An 18,980-nucleotide genomic window follows, 5' to 3' on the forward strand; every position below is an offset into this window, starting at 1 on the left:
TTTTTTTTTTTCTGGGCAAAGCTTTTCTTTGATTCATAATTCTTATTGTAATGTTCCCCTCCTACATTTTAACTAATCATTTGCCCATGTGGCACAATATCAAATGTTTTTCTGAAGTCCAGATGGTCAAGCGCTCTCACAAAAGACAAAGATTGGCTTTTGTCTAGAGAAAAAAGAAAAAAAATATAGCCGTTATCTCCCAGAAAAATATATTTACCAGGCTCGCCTGGCAGAATCCATCTGCAGGAAATCCAGTTTGTGTTTTACGCATTTTCTTAATTTTTTTTTTTTTTTTTTTTTTTGCCTTTGAGGTGTTTCTCAAACAGAGGTGCTGCTCAGCCCCAGCAACCTGTAGCTGCCTGAATCGCCTCCTCCCGCCCCGGTCTTAAATATTCGCTCTTCTTTAATCTTATGCCCTCCTTCCCTCCCGCTCCCCCTTCTTAGATTAGTTTAAAATAATCTGCGGAGAAAGAAGTCTCTGAGAAGCAAGGCAGCGCCCGCTGAAGTGATTATTTCCACTACAGTAAAGGTTGAAAACTGGTTACAATTATCACTCCTAGTTTTACACGCTAACGGGATTTGCCTGTGGGGGATTAAGCTAACTACTCTGTCATGCAGGTGAGTGTTTTGTTTTGCTCCTTTGAACCGTCCTTTCTCAGGCTGTTAGGGAGTTTGCAGGGGAAGATAAAGGATGCCATGCCTATCCCGCTTTCCAAAGCCCCGACCACAGCTCAGGAAATGCTTGCCCTCCGCAGTGGCTCGGCTTGGGGAGATTAATTTCGGATTGTTTCGAGGTCATCTCAGGTGCGTCTTTTCGTTGGGCGCGCTTGCACTGCTTGGAGAAGCACCGGATCCTTTTAAAATTCTACCGGGTGTTATAGCTGTGAATCCAGGGGCAGCAGGGGGAAAATAAACTCGGCTGTTTCAGGCAAACAGAAATACAGAGACTGGATCCAGGCTCTCCGTGTGGTACGAGGAGGGCGAAGCTTTCAAGGCTGGATTCCCAGGCTAAGGGCTAAGAGTTGCCTCTAGCCAGGAATTTTCCACTTAGTTTTTCTTTTTGACAGAAAATCTCAATGGAGTTGACTTTTTTCTTTTTTTTTTTTTTTTTTGGACAGGGCTGCGCTCAAACCATTTCAGCGAGCTCCTGTGACTCCTTGCGAACGGGGCCAGTGTCAGCTCCTGCGGTGCCCACCTCAAAATCCAGGCCTTCACTAAAAGGACGCCGTAGCCTTGTGCCAAGAATTTAGGGGATGGAGCTGCTGCCTCCAGTTGATGCATCTTTATACGGAGTCTAGTACTCCATCAGAGCCACAAGAGGGTCAGTCCTCGGTAATGGGAAGAAGGCTGCTAATTAGGGCAGCAGACCACCATGGACAAGCAGCCTTCACATCTAGGCCTACTTTGCCAGTGGAGAAGACATCAAAAGCTGGACAGGGGTGTTTAACTTTCAAGGTGGCAGCTGGGTTTCACTGGACAGAAATGGCCCCCAAATGGGACCAAAACAAGGCCAGACCAGGGTCTCGAAGGGAAAGAGGAAACACTGAGACTGGTCGTGATTTGGGGGAGAAATAGCCAGTTTTGCTATAGAAAAGTGATCTAAGGCTTTCAGCAGTTATGGGAGGAAATCAGGTTGATTTAGCCAGTGAGCAGGACAATGAACGTCAGCAAGAGGTTTTGTTACAGAGGATGGACCTGCACTGTGAAACTCACATCCATTTCCGTGTCTGAATTGTGCAAAATTAGGGGATTGAATTTATGCATCGCTCTAGGTTGCTTTGAGAAGATGAAGACCCTGCAGCCCCTGTAGGGTTGTGTCTGTGGATGTCCAGCCTCATCAGTACAAAACATCCTTTCCGTCATTCCTGTCAGAGTCAGGATTACCTTGACCAGCCCTGTTACCCCTTTGCAGCTGGTGTAGGAGAAAGGCAGGACCTGAAACTGCTTTTCTGTTGGCTCTGTGGGGAGGCTGTAGCTTTAGGAGATGATTGGAATGAAACAAATCCCCGGCGAATTAATTGAAAGGGTCAACGTCTGTAGTTAATCAGTTAAAATTGCCTATAGTTATCCAGCTGTGTCTTTCCTGTCAGCCAGAAGATGTCTGTGAGGCAGGAGTCATCTAATGTGTAAACTGGGTTTGTCTGGTCGTGGTTTTTTCCCCTCCCCTGTGGCAAGTGGTTTTTCAGTGGACATGTAGACAAGTGTGTGTTTGACATTTATCTGAGATCTGGTTTTGCCTCTATTCCTCCTTGCCGGTTTTGTTCTTTTCGCAATTTGGTGGTGGTTGGAATAACTTGACTTAATGACACATTTTCAGTGCTGATTTCAGTGGTGACAGTTATTAACGGTTTCACGATAAGAAACAGGTGTTTCAGCATGGTCCATCAGGCAGGAGAAGAACAATGCCTCCCCAATGTCATTGTTCATGATGTATTCAATGACTGCTAGCTTTTTTTATGAAGATTTTATTCAACCTTATAGGTAGCATTTACTATTTAGTATGCAGGCTTTGGGCAAGCTAGTGGAGTGGAAAACCTTTTAATTTCTTTTTAATGCAAACATGGATCTTGCAAGACCTTGTCAAGCAATTGGAATGGGCAAAGGCTCTTGCTTACGTCTCTTGGCATCGCTTGGTGGTCTCCTGCAAGAAAATCCTGGGTACGTCTCATGGGAGTTTTGGTGCAAGGGACAGGTCGGAGCCCGAAGGGATCGGGGCGATTCTCTTTGGCAATGAGGAGCCACACGTGGGGTGGTTTGGGCAGAAAACATCATTAGTATAATAGGGGCATTGCAACAGCTCCTGGGCTCTGCTACCACTGCCCGTGCTTTCCCATGGACAGGCAGGTAAGGAGTGATGGTTTGGGATACATCAGGTATCCTGGATGTTTTTTTCAGACAAGGTGCGAACATGGGTCGCTTTCCCTCAGTATACGGGTGGGCTTGTTGGTCATTTTGTTTGGCCAAGACCCGTACTGTCTACTTTTGCTAACCCCCTGCTCCTCCTTTGCTGCTCATGTTCTCTGGCCGTGCCCTCGGTGCTCAGAGAGAAAGAGGTGAATATGAGGTCCTTTTCCATGTCCTGTGCGGGAGATATTCCCAGAGAGAGCTGCTCGCTCTGTGATCCAGTGGAGCTGGCTATCAGGCCAGCTGGTAGATGCCAAAGTGGATGTTGTTGGGTTTCTCTTGAGGGACAACTTTCTGCATCCTTCATCTTCCTGGGGGGAAACTCCATAGCAGCTGGAAAGAGGCAGAGCCCTCGGTGCTTGGAGTGCTGCGGCAATGGGCACCTTCATCCTCATCCTCTGAGGATGCTGTGGTCCAGCTTTGACTGCAACGTAGGGCCATGCCCGCCTGGCCTTGCTTGAGTGGCTCTATGAGCCTTGAAAGCAGGACTGGGACACTTGCAGCCTCTCGCGTCTTTATTTTGTACCACAGCCCATAGGTGTGTTCCACAACCTATTTATTTCCCATTGATATTTACTATCAGAAAAGGGTGGATCGGTGCAAAGTTCACCAAAGGTGCTCGATGGGTCCCCTTGGGCTTCAGTGAAGCAGTGCTGCCTCCCACCCCGGTCCGACTGCTTGGGCTCCCTAGTGAACAAGGAGGGGGTGGGGGGAAAAAAGATTAATTGGTGATAAATAATACATTTTGTTCCCATCTAAAGGTTGTTTGATCTCCATAGTCTTCATTCCTGCAGTGACAGGGAGCTCAGTGTTAATAGCTATTTGTCACCCATCGCAGTGCTTGCAGAGCCTGAGCAGAGCTGTGCTCAGCTAATACATCCCTGCCACAGGCAGGGCTTCCCATTATTGCTTGCTTTACAAAAATTTAAAAGGGAAAAAAAACCAACAAAATTTCCCCTCTCCTGTGGTGACTTTTCACAGCAATTTCTCGAAGTGAAACAATTAACGAACGTTAAACATCCTTTTTCTGGGAAAGCGGCGATCAGGAGAGAAGATCCAGTATCCGTTTAAAATCTCCCTGTCGGTATATACGCGCGCACACAGCCCCTTCAAGGCTGAGCACAATTGGAAGTGATAGTTACCAGCATAATATTTAAATGAGCGTTAATTACCATAAACCGCTTGGATTTTAATGTCTCCTTCTGTACAGTATGTAAATCAGGGCTGGAATGGGCTTGCGAGCGTGCATCCGGCCTCTGGTAGTGTGGATAAAAGGGCGGATTTTTAGCACTGGGATTTCACCGCCTGCTTTCCATTAACGTTAATGGGAGCAGCAGGGCCAAACCCTGGCCACCGTGGGGAAGGTTTGGGCCTCCCCCTGCCACCATCCTCAGGGACAGCCCTGCCCCAGGGACAGGTTGTGCTTGCTTCCCATCCCAGCTCCCCGCATGGAGAGGCGTCCGAAGATGATGCTGATGGGATGCTGGACGACTCGGATTTGGAGCTGGATGGAGGGATGTCTCACCGTCGGCGTGAGGTGGCAGATCTTACACATTTTATTGGGCACTAAGGGGTTTTTTTATGGGGTTTTGGCGTCCAACCCGTGAGTGAGTTTGCCGGGCAGTGCTGTACTTGCATCTGCCCCCTTCATCTCCCATCCTGCCTCCATCCAGCCTGGCCTGCAACCCCGAGGAGAGGGGAAGGGACTTCGCATGAAGATCGGCAGATCTTTGGGCACCTCGAGATACCTCCCCAGCCCCTGTCTTGTCCTTCCTCTTGGTGCCCCTCTCCCCACCATGGGGACCGAGTTTGCCTGGCAAAGTGGCCTCATTATAAATACATCAGCCTCTGCCGGTCTCACATGCACAGCCTTCATTTAGCCCTCCAAGCTCGATTACATCTGAGGATGTCTTGGGGTAATTAAGTAATATTAGAACATTTTCTTTTCTATTTCCGTCCCCCCCCCCCTTCCCTAATGCATCTTTCAAAGCACAAGCCTCAGTTCTCACCCGCTGGAGCCCACTTCTCCGAGCCTCTGAATTCTCCCTAATGTACCTTGCCATGAATGAAGACTAATTACATTTCTGAAGGATGTCATTAGTGTCATATTCCTGCTGGGTTCCAGAGGGCTGGCACGCGGCAGGGAGCGCTCCTTTAGGTGTCTTTCAGCTTCGCCAGGCGCGGTGCCACCGGCCAGGGGTGGGCTTCAAACCAGCCGGGCTCTCTGGGCAGCAAAGGGGAGCCCAGAGATGCTGCGGGCTTTGTTGCGAGCAATCTCTTCCCGCGGATGTTTTGCATCCTTCATCTCCGGAGCTCATCACGGTTTACAAATATTAACTAATTAAGCCTCTCAGAGCTCCTGCGAGATAAGCAATCGCTACTCTGATGATTGGCATTATATCCGCTCTCTTCTCTGAGCATCGGACAGTGCTTTTCGCTACAGAGAAATAAGGAGGCAAATCTTAAGCGTGCAAAAAAAGATAAGTTTTGGGTTATCCGGCCATCTAACCAGCTGGCTGGTGGCCACAAATCTGGAGCTACCGTAACAGGTACCCGTGGCATTGCTTTTGAAGCCTACGGGCCAGATTCCACGCAAATGAGCTCTACTGATTTCAGCAGAGGCTCCTCAGAAGCTTCCCCAGAGGGGAAACCAGAAATTGTCTATTTGGGTAGAAATTGTCTATTTGGGTAGCTCGTTGTTTGCGTCATGGATGGCATGTTAGTTCCCAAGGAAACAAAAATGAAATGGTGGTCACACATTGTTATTTTTTTTGTTTTTGCTCTCACTAGGTGGTTACAAGGACGACGTTCTGGTTTTATGCTACCGCTGCTCTCCTGCTCAGCCCAGTGTGAGGTGGCCATCAGGCTCCCACAGGTGAATACTGCTTTCAGGGGTTCTTAGATGCTCATAAAAAGAAGTCACATGTAATTTAGGGTAAAATTGGAAGGAAAATGCTTGTTCGCGTTGTATTGTGTTGCATTTTGTTGTCCTGGAGGGATGCGTTAACTCTGTTAGCGGGGTTGGAGTTTGCTGCCTCTGGAAGAGGTCAACTCTCCCAGGCGGTCTTTGTCCTGGTGGGGAGCCTGACATCCCCCTCTGCCAGCCTGGCTTTTTGGGGCACTGCCACAAGCAGGAGAGGGACAGGGACACTGCTGCTGTGGCCCAGGCTCACTGCAGATCAAAGGGGGATAGTAAGGGACGCTGCAGCCTGGTACTGTGTGCGGACAGCAAGTGATGTCCTTGGCACTACTTCTTCCCATCTTCCACTTCATCTTCTCCTTCAGTGACCTAGTGCTTAGAGATACGGTTTAGTGATGGCTTTTGGTCGAGTTGGGTTGATGGTTGGACCAGATGATCTGGAAAGGTCCCTTCCAACCCAGGCGATTCTGTGATTCTCTGACCACTTGATTTCATTCTGCTGTATGACCCGAGTATTGGGTACCTCCCTGACCCTGCGTGGAAGGGTGCAGTGAAGTCTAGGATATCCCACAAGCTTTTTTGCGTTTGTTTGATTTTTTTTTTTCTTTTTTCCCCCTTGCAAGTCAATATTTTGGCCAAAACAATAAGCGGGAACCAGGAGGAAGCAAAACCTGGCTTTATGTCATGGGTTGCAAAGCTTTCGTAAAGACTTATGTTGGGGGAAAAATTAAAACCGCTCAAAGATCGGTCAGAGGCACAACTTAGATGCAGCCGCTGCAATTTATTTGGGTCAAGCTGGGCTCTGTAGCACTGTCTCATTTGAGGTCACTGGTGGGTACGTGGCCTTGGAGATGTTACACTAGAGGCAAGTGATGCAGAGCTGTCTCCATCCTTGGGCATCTCTGCTACAGCCTCCTGGGTTTTAGGGAAACCTGGATCTGGGAGGCCTCTGGGCCTTGGGGTAGAGGTGAGCCACCTCTTCTCCTCATCCATGCTCTTGGAGGGATCTCTCACCTCTCTGCATCTGCTGTGGGTGGCTTCCAGCCTCGGGTAAAGGGTCCCGCTTGTCCCTCCTCCCTGAACAGTAGCGCGGTGCCACCAGGAGCCCTGATGATCCCAGCCAGGGCTGTACGTGGCTGCGCTGTGCAGGGATGGACAGGTTGACTGGCTTTTCTGTTTCATGCGCTGGTGTGAAATTAAAGGGATTTTGGAAAAAAGGCTGCATTAGCAAACCTAAGCTGTCCTGGGGAATGTTACATGGAGAAGCTAATTGTCCGAGGTGTGGGAATCCCAGGCTTTCCCACAGACTCTGCCTTTCCAGTCCTGGCCAAGCTGCCAGCTCTCTCTTGTCTGGAAAGGGAGACGGATGTTAATTGAGAGGCTGTGTTTAATTTCGGGGGCAAAGGTAGGATCTGGGCTGCGAGGCGGCTGCTGGGGAGAACTGCTGCCTGCAGGGATGGACCAGAGCAGCAGCCTGGAGGTGTGGGTCCAGCTAACGCCCCAAAAGCAGGGGAGGCTGAAGAGAAACACGGCAGGGAGATTACTCCAGGCGAAAGGAGGAGTGGAAATAGAGAAAGAATGAATTAATTTGGGTCAGGGAGAAACCTGGCCTGTACCAGTCTGGTAGGTAGGAGGGTCCTAAACCAATTCATTTCTGTACGTTGAGATAAGCCCGGGAGCCTGCGCTCGCTCTGGCCCCGACTGGTCCCATCTGCGATGAGCTGGCAGGGCTTTTACGTAGACCCAAACTGACTTTAAAACCTCTATTTTCTGCTTATTGATAGCGGCATGATTCAAAAGCCATCCTGCTGAAGGCAGCTCCTGGCAGTGCCCAGCAGTGAGGGGACAGGAGGCAGGAGCTGAAGCCCTGTAGCTGGTCCAGCCGCTACTGGTGTAGTGGTGTCTGTCCAAAGGAGTGCTGTGGCTTTACTGCGAACACCACATGTTATTTGGCCATATGAATGAGAGCCAAATTTCGCAAAGACTCCCGTAGCCTGCAATCAGCTTGCAGGCCAGGGCTGCCTGCGTTCCCACAAGCGTCCCATCTGTCCCAGTTCAGAGGACCACAGCCTCCAAGCTCCACAACATGAGAAGAAGTACCTTGTCTCTCTGTGGTCATCTAGGGTTGAGGCAGGAAAAGTTGACGGTAAACAAGAAACTTTTCTGAGCATGCTTAGGCCACTTGAGGTTGCCCATGCTCTAATGACACATTCTGCAGATTACAGAACCTAGTAATTACAGCTAATAAGTCCAAAATGTGTAATTACCCTGCAAGCACTTTGAGCTAGAAGGCAGAAATAAGCATGGTCGTTACACACTCGTTGGGTGATCTATCGCTTTCCCCATTCGGCATGCAATATTCAGGAGCGGCAGAAAGTGTGGCCTCTCTTTTGCCCGGCCTCCATCCTCGTCAGCGTGGGGCGAAGGGAGGAAGCCAGCTCATTTTCCTGCAGCCATGGCCCAGCCAAAAGAGCTCCAAAATCCAGTTTCCTTTCCTTAAGAGGGACGATTCCTGATCAGATTTTCAGATCTGGAGTGGGAGGCTCTTGAAGGGAGGTTGTGTTTGCTTTTTCTTCCCACTACTTTCCTTTCCTTCCTAATTAAAGTAGCTCTTTTGTCAGTCCCTGAAATTTTTTCCACCCTCCGGTTTTCCCAAAGAGGCTTCTTCACGTTTCCTGCCTCTAATCAATACGTAATTTATATGCAATAACTTTGTCCAGAGAATAGGGACGCAGCTATCAGGGTTTCTCCCGTAATTCTAGCGTGCTGTAGCCGTCGACTGAAGGTCAATGCAAGCTTGACTGTGACTGATTTTTACTGTCTTTGGGCAACCCGTCAGCAAAACGCAAGCTTTGTAAAACCTCGGCTCGACGCATGCCGTAAAGGATGGGGCTGTGCAACCTGCCAAGCACACCGTGAAGCTGGCTTCCTCGGCAATGCCGCACGCGGCCAAGCTCCATCTTACGCTTCTGTGACCCTTTTGGGTGGGAGGAGGGGACATGCCTCCGCGGGGCATGATAGATATCCTGACAGATGCTGTTTTCCCCGATTACATGGGTAGCGGGTGCTTTGATAGCAGGTGAAGCTGGCGCCTGCTCAGCCAGCGAGGAGAAGAGCTCCATCAGGCGCCCCTGGGGATGGCAAGACAATTCTGCAGAGGGGACCTCGCACCGGGGGAGCGGGCACCTTGTTTAACCTGCCTCCCAGCCAGGCTGCTGCTCATCTGTCTCCTGTCACGCCGGATCCCGCTGTCACCTCTTCAGTATCCCTCCAGCTGTGGCTGTGCCAGTATGGCTCCCACCGGGAAGGGGACAAAAGGACTCAGAGGGCAGGAGAAAATATTAGCAAGGACCAGAAGAAGTCTTCATCCTCAGAAATGAAGCTTTGGGAGACGGATGTCATCCTCTTGTGTGTACCCTAATCCTCCCATGGACGTTGCCTGGGAGGAGTGGATATGTCCAACGGGAGTGACCGAGGCCACTCCACACCATTTTTGGGTGTCCCACGATGTCTCCGGGCAGCGGGATCAGCTGGGGACACTCCGGCTGACATGCTTAACAAGCAGGGAGGCGCAGACTCCTGGCCACTTGGCGTCTTATTAATCACATTTAATGTGTAGGTTGCTTTAGCGTTGATCATTTCAAAATTCCCTGTCAGAAAGGTTACCTGTATAATTATAGGTATAAATCTCGGGGACGTTCTTGCAAAAACAAATGGAGCGTCTCACGCTCAGGCCAGGGATGAACCCAAAGAAGTTGTAAAAAGGGTTTGTAATGATGGACCAGGAAACCCGCACCCAGCACGGGGCTGAGAAGAGCCACCTAACTTAAAATAAACGAGGCATTTGGGTACTCGGGAGGAATTCCTGCAGTTGTCCTGACTTCTGCAAAGCAGGAGCTATCGATCTCCAGGCTTCAGGCACTAAGCACAGCCCGAGTAGGCAGAGGCGAGGGAGAAGTTTGTTCCCAGCTACGTGGGTGCTGCGGGGAGGGACAGGGGTGACCTCACCACCTTCTGGCACCGACCAGCCCTGCCGCCTGCTGCTATGGGTTTTTGGGCGTTGATGGCAATATTGGGAAAGGCTCCACATGCACCTCCAGCCATATCCAGGCTCATGTTGCAGTTGGAGCTGGTGTTGGCAGTGTTTCTCCACGGCGTCTTGAGCACCATTGGGAAGGCATGAGTCTGGCCCGAAGGGTCCCAGCTAATGGGGCTGGATCGGTTTGGGCTCAGGTGGTGAGTCATGAGGTGCCTCCTCCTTGAAGGGTCTCAGGCGTGGGTGGAGAAACCTGAGGATAACCCGCTTATGAAGCAGATCTTCTGGGAAGTGCTGGCAAATATCCTTGGTTAAGGGCAGAAAGCTTGAGTCGTCTTAGTCACTGGCTGAAAAATGCATGTTATTTGGTTCTGTTAGTGAAGAAAATGGAGTTGGGCCTATGTGCTTGGGGTTTTATTGACCTTTGAGGTGCACAGCCTGGGTGAAAAGTCTATCACAGGGTCTTTCAGTCCGTATGTGCCCTTTGAAACCTGCCTCTTGGGAACTGCCTCTCCTCTGCTGCAATACCACGTAAAAGCAACCCCAGGCCCTCCCTCCCCTTCCAATCGCAGGTGCCTCCTGATCAGAGCAGGTCTTGGATGGATGGATGGATGATCTTCACAGCCCTTGTCTCCTGAAGGCCACGCTTGTCCACCTCCGCCCTTTCTGGAGAGGATGCTGGGGGAGCAGTGGGAAGCAGGGACGCTGATTTGGGTGTTTGGTCTGTGCCTGCGCTCAGCACTCAGGAGGATTAGTCACGGTTCACGCTGTCATAATAAATTAAGGTGCAAGGACAACAGTATATTAGAGGTAAAATATTCTGTATTAGCAGTAAGAAGAAATATTAAAGACTTCAGTGTTTTGGATTGCTAATTGCAGGATGTGTTAATTGCAAAGCAAGCCATACAGGCTCTTATATAAACTCCAGTGCCCATAAGCTTACATTATGAATACAAGAAGAGTACATGGGACATCATCTTGATGAAACCAAGGCAAACATCTAAAAACACTTAAAATACTCGTCTGAAACCATCCTCGTGTCTCTGTGGTATCCCAGTTAATCACAGCCCTCTCTAAAAGCACTGCCTGGGTTTTGTCTTTTACGCTTATGTTAGTTGCTTCCAACTTTCTCCTCAGCCTCATCTATAAATTCAGACTGTTCTTAAATAAGACTGGTGCCACGCAAAACCACTTTTCCCATCCCCGCGCACTGTCTAACGATTATTCCCTTATCCCTTTATATAACTGAATCAAGCCTGACACTTAAAGCACTCCCTTAGGGAAGTTATTGAATTTAACAGGGCTGAAACCAACAGGGTTCTAGAGAAATGCTCTAAAAACCTGTGCAAGATAATGGAAAACAATATCCTTTCTATAAGTTTCTGAGCTACCCTATAAAATTCTATGGCAAGAATGAAATTCCGTAGGCCCGTAAAGGCTAATTATGAGTAAATTGACCCCAGCACTTTTATTGCTGAGCCCCAAAAACTCAACGGATACTGCTTTCTCTTTCCTGGGCAGAAGGATCTTTTGGCTCTGCTCCTTAGCAATTAGTTCTCATTTTGATCCCAGACGGGATCTTGTCTGATCCAGACCCTGTGGTACAAAGTTCTGCCATGACTTGCTGCTTAACAGGCTTTTCCCTGCGAGTCCCCCACCTTCCCACAGCTCCCATGGGGTTGCCTCCTTGGCCAGCTCTTTTTTTTTTTTTTTTTTTTTTAATTCCCTGCCTTTTTTTTTTTTTTTATGACTTCTTAGCTTGTTCTCCCCATTTCAGCTCAAGGGAGAGAGAGCGGATGGGAGAGGAGAGGCAGAGGAAAGACGAAGCAGCGTGAAACAGGAACGGGGGCAAAGATAACAATTCTCCAAGCTTTTCCAATCCTTCTCCAGGCTTCCCAAGCCAGGGAAAAAAAACCCACCCAACAGCTTAGGCCCTCAGCTCTCAGGAAAAGATGTTTTTCATTGGACAAGGAGGATTATGGAGTGTCCAAAGCTTTGAGGCTACAAGGGATTTTGTATTACCTTGCCTGATAATTCTCCCAGGAGCCTGTGCAAATATTCTCGTGAATGAAAACTAGCGAGGCGCTTCCCTGGTATTTGCAATTCCTTTTATTCACGTTGGCTCTTTCTTGCTGAGATTGCTCACACAAAGGGCGAATAAATATTCAAAGTGCTCATGCCTGAAACGCTCCTGCCAATGTTATGAAGTGTTCTTTTTATTATTTTTCTTGGTGCATTCAAACAATTTCAATTGATGAACCTTCAAAGAAACTCCTGCGCGTAAGGGGAAGGTGACTCAATAAGGGAAGAGAAGGAAGATCGCGTCGGGGTATTAATGTCCTCACCTGCTCACCAAAGTGAAAAAACCCTGGCAGTGACTAGGGGACATCCGGATGTTAATTGAGAAGCTGAAATACATTCATTTAACACTCCTTGCCCAGAGAGTAAATGTTTCATCCTACTGACTTGTTTGTATGCCTGTTTTATTTTGTGCTCTTTAACAAGAGGAGGGGGGGAAAAAAAAGATACAGCCAAAATACTTGCTGTAAATAATTCAACCGGCTCTGTTCTCTTTTTAGGGTGGTGGATACATTTGAAGACGTGGTTCGGGCTGTGCCCCCTTCTCTCCGAGGCGCACCTTAAAGTTGGCTTTCAGCTCGGCGTGACGTGATGAGAGACGACATCGCATTGTTCTTGGGACAGGGTAGGGGAAAAAAAGGAGCCGAAAAGGAACTGTGAAATTCATGGCTTGGCACGGTTGAAAGATCCCAATGGGAGGGATGGGGCTTTCTCGGCAGAGCAAGGCAGGTGTACCGCTGATGCAGAGAGCCGCTAATGCATCTCCAGTTTAGTCCTAACCTTCCTCTCCCAGTACCTTGAACTGGGAAGTGCAGAACTGGCTAAAGAGACCCAGGGAGTTGTCCCGAACCCGTAGCGTCAGTCTGCATCCTTTTCTGTTGGTGGACGAAAGTCCTGGGTTGCCCAAAGCCTGCCGCCTAACCGGCGTCAGTTGTTTCTCATTGTTCCCCCCATGCAAACGACACCAGTGGGGACAGCTGCCTAAAGCCAGCTTGGCAGAACGGCCGTGGAAATATTCACTGCGTGGAAAAAATCAAGGCTTTTTTTTTTTTTCTCTAGGTAGTAGATAGAAAGTCAGCTCCGTTCCTGGAATTGTTTTTGAAATAACTCCTAGTCAAAGTATCCTCATTTGAAGGATCCAGCACTGTAAGAGGGGACAGGTATGACTTGTTTTGTCCAGCCAGAGTTGAAGCTGTTGATCTTGGCAAGGAAGGCTCTTGCCCTGGGGCACCCAAACTAGAGCTCCCCTCTCCTAGGCTGCACCTTCCCCTCTGGAGCGTGCGAGAGGGTGCTGAGCACATGATCTCCTGCACCAAGACTGAGCATGTCCTAGACCCTTTACCTCCCTTTGGAAAGGAGGTTCTAACACCTTGGCTACAACGGGATCCTGGCTCTGGTCGGCAGAGACACCCTGAGTGCCCAGCAAATCTCCATCCCGGGCTGCGCCAGAATGGTGGCAGAGGCATCTCTTTGGGGTGAAATGGTGGTGGTAAGCAACATGCAGCCTTTGGCTGGTGCCTCCTTCCCACTGGGATGAGCAGGTCCTACCCCACGCCTTGTCATTCCTGCTTGCCTTTTAACCCAGTGAGTTCTTCTCTTCTGGCTCTGTAAAGGTAATAGGTTCTGGCAGATGGTGGGAGGAATAGGAAGAACGGTAGCCTGATGAGCGCTGAAGAGACCATCTCAGTAACTTGGGATGATCTTCCCAGCGTGACCAGTCAGGCCAGGTCTGGCAGGGCCACGCCGTTTCCTCGTTACTGTGCCTACGGAGAACTCAGATGTCCAACCTCAACTATCAGTATTTTGCGTTTCCAAGGCAACCCCGGCTTTAACAGCCTTCATAATGACATCATTTGGTTGAAATGAGCTTGCATGATCTTTTGATTACCACTGCAAGTATAAATTAGGTTACTCTGCCCACCCCCAGCCACTTGAAAAATAAATGCATTGGAGGGATGGGGAGGGAAAAAAAACCCTCCTCGGAAGAGGGTAAATGGAAAAATCAATTTTTACATTAATGGAGTCCTCGTTCAGCATTTCTTCTCTTTATAGATTTAGATAACAGTGATATCTTAGTTTCACAGAGCAAAGAAATTAATTACTTACTAATGGCGCAATTCAGAAATTAATTTATGTTATCCATTTAAATGTGTCATTATTAATCAATTTAAAGGTAGGGACTTGTAAGCCAGCACCGTCTGGATTGACTTATGTCGCTGGAGGACTCCCCCTGCCCCTTCCCTGCCTGCAGGTTGTTGCACCTTCAAGTGCTCTGGCATGCCTGATGCCAGGAAAAAAAAGGGGATTCCTCGGATTCTGATGCACGAGTCCATCTTTGATGCGTTTTCCTTGGTACGGGCCAGTGTCGGGGTGCTGCAAAGGTTTTAAGGCTCTTTTCCTAATTAAGTTACTCGAATTCCCGGTCTGAGGTTCAATTGTTTGGTGTTTTTTTTCCCCATTTGAAGAGGTGACGTACAGGAAGAGGATGCGGTCTCGCTGTGGCAGCTGCCTTGTGGAATTATTTTGCCGCTGGATTCCCAGCAGGTCTTGGCCACGTCGGGGGGTCTAGCACACCATGGGCTCCCTACCAGGCTTGGGATGGGGCAGCTGCCTTAGGAAGGGGATAATGAAATTGTCATGGATCTCATTATCTTGCTTTGACTGCTGCGTTTAAATGGGAAGAGGTAATATATTGCACAGGGCTCTTTCTGAGCAGGACTTGTCCCAGGCTGAAAAGGGGAACTCCATGCATGCAGCAAGTCACGAATAAACAAAAAAGCGCCGCTCAAATTCTCCTCGAAACACCTGCAATTTCACTGTATTGCCGCTTTCCGTACCTGGCCGCCTGGCCTTTCCCTGGCAGGCAGGAGTCTGATCTATTGCTTTACGCTGTTTGTGTTATTAATGCCTCCAAAAAAATCTTGGATCTGCCACATCTTTCTCCGTGCGCTCCTTGGAGTGAATGGCAGCGCTGATGATTTGGGAAGAATGTCTGTATTCCGACTCTGTTTAGGCTGCTCATACAAGGGTGTGATAGCCCTTCCTTCCCCGTAATGATAGACTGTCATGCTAATTTTGATGCCACGCCGCTGTAAAATAGAGGAATGTGAAAGCCTGCCTCTTGTGAGCCTACTGTGGTACCTATCTATCTGTATCTGTATTTATATACAGGTTATTTCCTTCTTCTCCCTCCCCCCCCCTCCCTCTTTTAAAGTAATGCTTGCCTTTAACATCTGCTGTAGTGATAATGCTTCTTTATTAGGTCTGGAGAAGTTTAGACGTGTGCCGACGGTAAACCAAAGCCTTTACCTAGCTAAAAGGGTTTCAGATTAGTTTCACGTTGTTTTTCGGTGTTTTGTTTTTCAAACCAGTTACTGCCCTGCTGCCCACATCAGGCAAATTTCAGCCTGGAAGTTCTCTTTGTTGAGCTAAAATACTTTCTCTATGAAACACTGAGCACCCAGGGCTAGAGGTAAGTAAGCAGCAGGTTGCAGAATTAATCAAGAAATCATTTAGCACCTGCAAATAAATACTTGTATCTGAAGTCTTCATTTTTATTTTTTTTTTTCCTCCGCTCCCCCTTTTTTTCTGGTTAAATCTCTGGCTTCAGAGCAGAAGGACTGGGGAGAAACGGCTGAGATTTAACAATTCAGTTTGACTTTGCGCCAGAGCAGATGAGGGAGCGTCCTCACCCTGCCTTTGGCCAGCTCTGCTTGGGGGTCACCAACTCACGACAGCTGGGAGGTGACCCAGAGCTGGGAGCCGGTGACAATATCCCTCTTCCTACCCTTCCCAAAGTGCTCCCGTGCCTATGCATGACAGGACGACTTCAGCTCATCCTGGCTCGTGCCTTTTCGGAGCCAAAGAAAGCCAAAAGGTACCACACCATCTAGCGCATCCTTTGAACCTCCTGCACCCAGGAGTAAGGAGCATTTTTTTTTGTGATTCCTACCAAGCAACAATCCACTTCTCCCATCTCTCCCTCTCATGACTCTCCATAAGTCATGAGATAACCTTGGCAGCGGGTTTACTGCCTGGGCTCTGGAGGGTTTGATGTAGGAGTCAAGTCTTTATTCATTGCCAAGCAGAAGCAAAAAAAAAAAAGTAGTGAAAAAAATGTTAGAATATATAGCATTCAAAAGCTTTTTGCTTTCTCTGATGTAGAAATTGTCAAGGAAAGATAAACCCAAGTTAAAAACCTTGACTTTCTGATGTTTACTGCTGATTATCTCCACCCAATTTTCAGAGTCCTTGTCCCTTTTTAGGATGAGAGAAAAGCAGTCTGGGGCACTGGCAGTCTGGTTTTTATTCATTTTCCTCCTCTTCCCTTCACCTCCTTGTCCAGTAGCCACAGAATACCTTGGCTACGTTTCCTTCTGGTGCCCTAGACTTACATGGAGGCATGCTCTGATCTTTTTTTGGATGTGCTGACAGCAGCTCCATAAAATTAGGGTCTAGGTCCTTGGTTGCTCTTACAGCTACAACCTGCTGAATTAATTTTGAATTGCCCTCACAATCCCGATCGACAGACTCCTCAGATCCTTAGGGTCTGGCAGGGATCTTCTCTTCCAAAATACAACCTGTGCTACCACCTGCGACAGGGTTTAGTCTCAAGGTCCTCTTATACCCCCAGCTTTTGTATCTGCCCCTTGTGTTGGATGGAGGATGCATTGCTGATGTCAGTGACACACAAGGAAGTCAGTGACAATGTTAGGCTTGCCCAAAGAATCATGGAATGGTTTGGGTTGGAAGGGACCTTAAAGATCGTCTCATTCCATCCCCCTGCCCTGGGCAGGGACACCTCCCACCAGACCAGGTTGCTCCAAGCCCCGTCCAACCTGGCCTTGAACACCTCCCGGGATGGAGCAGCCACAGCTTCTCTGGGCAACCTGGGCCAGTGTCCCACCACACTCACAGCAAAGAATTTCTTCCTCAGATCTCATCTAGATGTCCCCTCTTTCAGTTTAAAACCATTCCCCCTCGTCCTATGGCTCCCCTCCCTGACCCAGAGTCCCTCCCCAGCTTTCCTGGAGCCCCTTTAGGGACTGGAAGGGGCTCTGAGGTCTCCCTGGAGCCTTCTCTTCTCCAGGCAGAACCCCCCCAGCTCTCTCAGCCTGTCCTCACAGCAGAGGGGCTCCAGCCCTCCCAGCATCTCCGGGGCCTCCTCTGGCCCCGCTCCAACAGGTCCGTGTTTTTCCTGGGCTGAGGACTCCAGAGCTGGACGCAGGACTCCAGGTGGGGTCTCAGCAGAGCAGAGGGGCAGAATCACTTCCCTCAAGCCAATACCAGAAAAAGTTATTCCTAAAACAGTGGTAGCGTGAGGACAATGCGTTGGTGTAAGCCACCCTGCTACTGTTTATAGGCTGCAAGCAGAGTTTTGCAGACAGAGCTGCTCTTCCCGTGTGTCCATCCCCGCCGTGGTCTGACGGAGCCTACAAGGGAAGGGGTAAGGTCACAGACAAGCCATCCTCTGCCCTCTGCAGCCAGGTCCTTGCCCTTGGGTGCTTGCTGTCACCAAGGCTTGAAGTTTTAATGCAGGAGGAGGTTTGGCGTTTGAGCCACGCTGAGTGATGAGCTGTCTCCGGGCTGGGCAGCGTGCCCTTAACCCGGCAGTCCCGGGGCTGGAGGTGGTGGTGGTTGGGTTACTGCCGTGGCCTCGGTGGGCACGGCCACCCCATCGCTGCTGCCTGCCCGTGTGGAGGAGGACGGCAGGGGCGTTTCTGCACCATTATGTGTCACCTGGAGGAGAGGGGGTGTGGGGAAGGGCTGCTCAGCGAGCGCGGTGCTGGCACTGTTTCAGCCGCCTGGCTGGAAGCTCTCCAGAGGCAGGGAAGATGCATGAAGAGGTGAGAGAGGAAGCAGAAAATAAACCGGCAGCGAGCCCTGCCTGGGAAGCGCCATGCCGGCAAACAGAGCCTGGGTCCGCAAGAGCGGATGGCTGCACCTCTTGACTCAACAACTTTTCTGCTGGGAGTGGAAGTAGGTTTTATGGTCCTCGTTGCCCGTCTCTCTCTACCGTTCTGTTAAATGAAGTCCCGCTGCAGGGCTATAATCTTGCGCGGCCAGGAGGCTTTGGAAATGCCGCTCATCTCCTCCTGCCATGGGTGTCATCATTGCTGCAAGGACCAGATCTCGGTAGAGCTTTGTCTCCCTAATCCCGTCCTGTCCCCGGTGACAGCCGCAGTGGTGCAGAGCAGAGCCCCGTGGCAGGGGGGCTTAGGGCCATTTGCTCCCAAGCTGAAGCTAATCCCTAGAGATGCTAACCGGCTTAAGACCCGAAAATAGGGTCTTTTTATGACTTTCCAAGCCATTCCTTTCTCTCCGTCTAGCCTTAACAATGTAATCCACAGGGTCTTCATACCACAAACCAGTCTTCCCCGCTCCCCAGCTGCAACGTTGAACCTAGCAGATGTTATCCACTGTGGCAGCCTGGGGCTACACCTTGAAAATAAGAACCAGGACCCCGTAATTCAAGCTATTAAAATGTGGGAACAAGATCCCCAGTAAGACAATGAAACGTCTCAGCCTGAAAATGGTCTGACACGTGGAAAAAGAGGAGTCTGTCGTGAATACCCCTCAGGACAGGGCTGTCCCCTCGCCCTGTTGCAATGAAGGCCTCTCATTCATCTTCAGGATGGGTGAGCGCAAGACACAACAAAGCCTCCCAGCCGCAAATGATGCGCCACCAGAAGGAATGTTATGGGGGGCAGGTGGAGGGGGCTGGAGATAATGTCCTGGAAGCACATCGCTTCTTCCCCTTCTATAACTTACTTGGACAACTCGGGTCCTTGCCGGCTCTTCTGGTCCAGTGCTGCAGTGGGGTTCCCACGATCTCCTCCTGCTCCCAAGCCAATCTTTCAGCCGAACTCCGGCTCCCGAGTGATCAGCAATCAGCCCGGCTAATCAAGCCATCTTCCCTTGCTGTTAATTACTCTGAGAAGAGGGTTTTTGCCAAGCCAGTTGCTTTATCCTTTCCTGGCTGCTTCTAAGGGCAGGGTCCCGCTGCAGTGGGACAGCAGCCCATGAACTTCATCTGCTAAG

At 49.6% G+C, this 18,980-nt stretch overlaps 1 long non-coding RNA gene across 20 annotated transcripts in view; it reads left to right on the forward strand.

Annotated features, from left to right (window-relative positions):
- The window catches only part of LOC141744815 (uncharacterized), a 169,033-nt gene that overhangs the window by 37,242 nt on the left and 112,811 nt on the right, over window positions 1-18,980 (forward strand). For 13 of the 20 annotated variants that reach the window (XR_012587568.1, XR_012587572.1, XR_012587567.1 and 10 more), the window contains 2 exons: window positions 5,695-5,779; window positions 12,440-12,564. This is a non-coding gene — a long non-coding RNA (uncharacterized LOC141744815). Of the gene's footprint in view, window positions 1-5,694; window positions 5,780-10,432; window positions 10,671-12,439; window positions 12,565-12,998; window positions 13,100-18,980 lie in introns of all 20 variants that reach the window. The other 7 variants (XR_012587573.1, XR_012587575.1, XR_012587582.1 and 4 more) reach the window with 3 other exon arrangements.

This window comes from Larus michahellis, chromosome 6, assembly GCF_964199755.1.
Source record: "Larus michahellis chromosome 6, bLarMic1.1, whole genome shotgun sequence".
NCBI lineage: Eukaryota > Metazoa > Chordata > Aves > Charadriiformes > Laridae > Larus > Larus michahellis.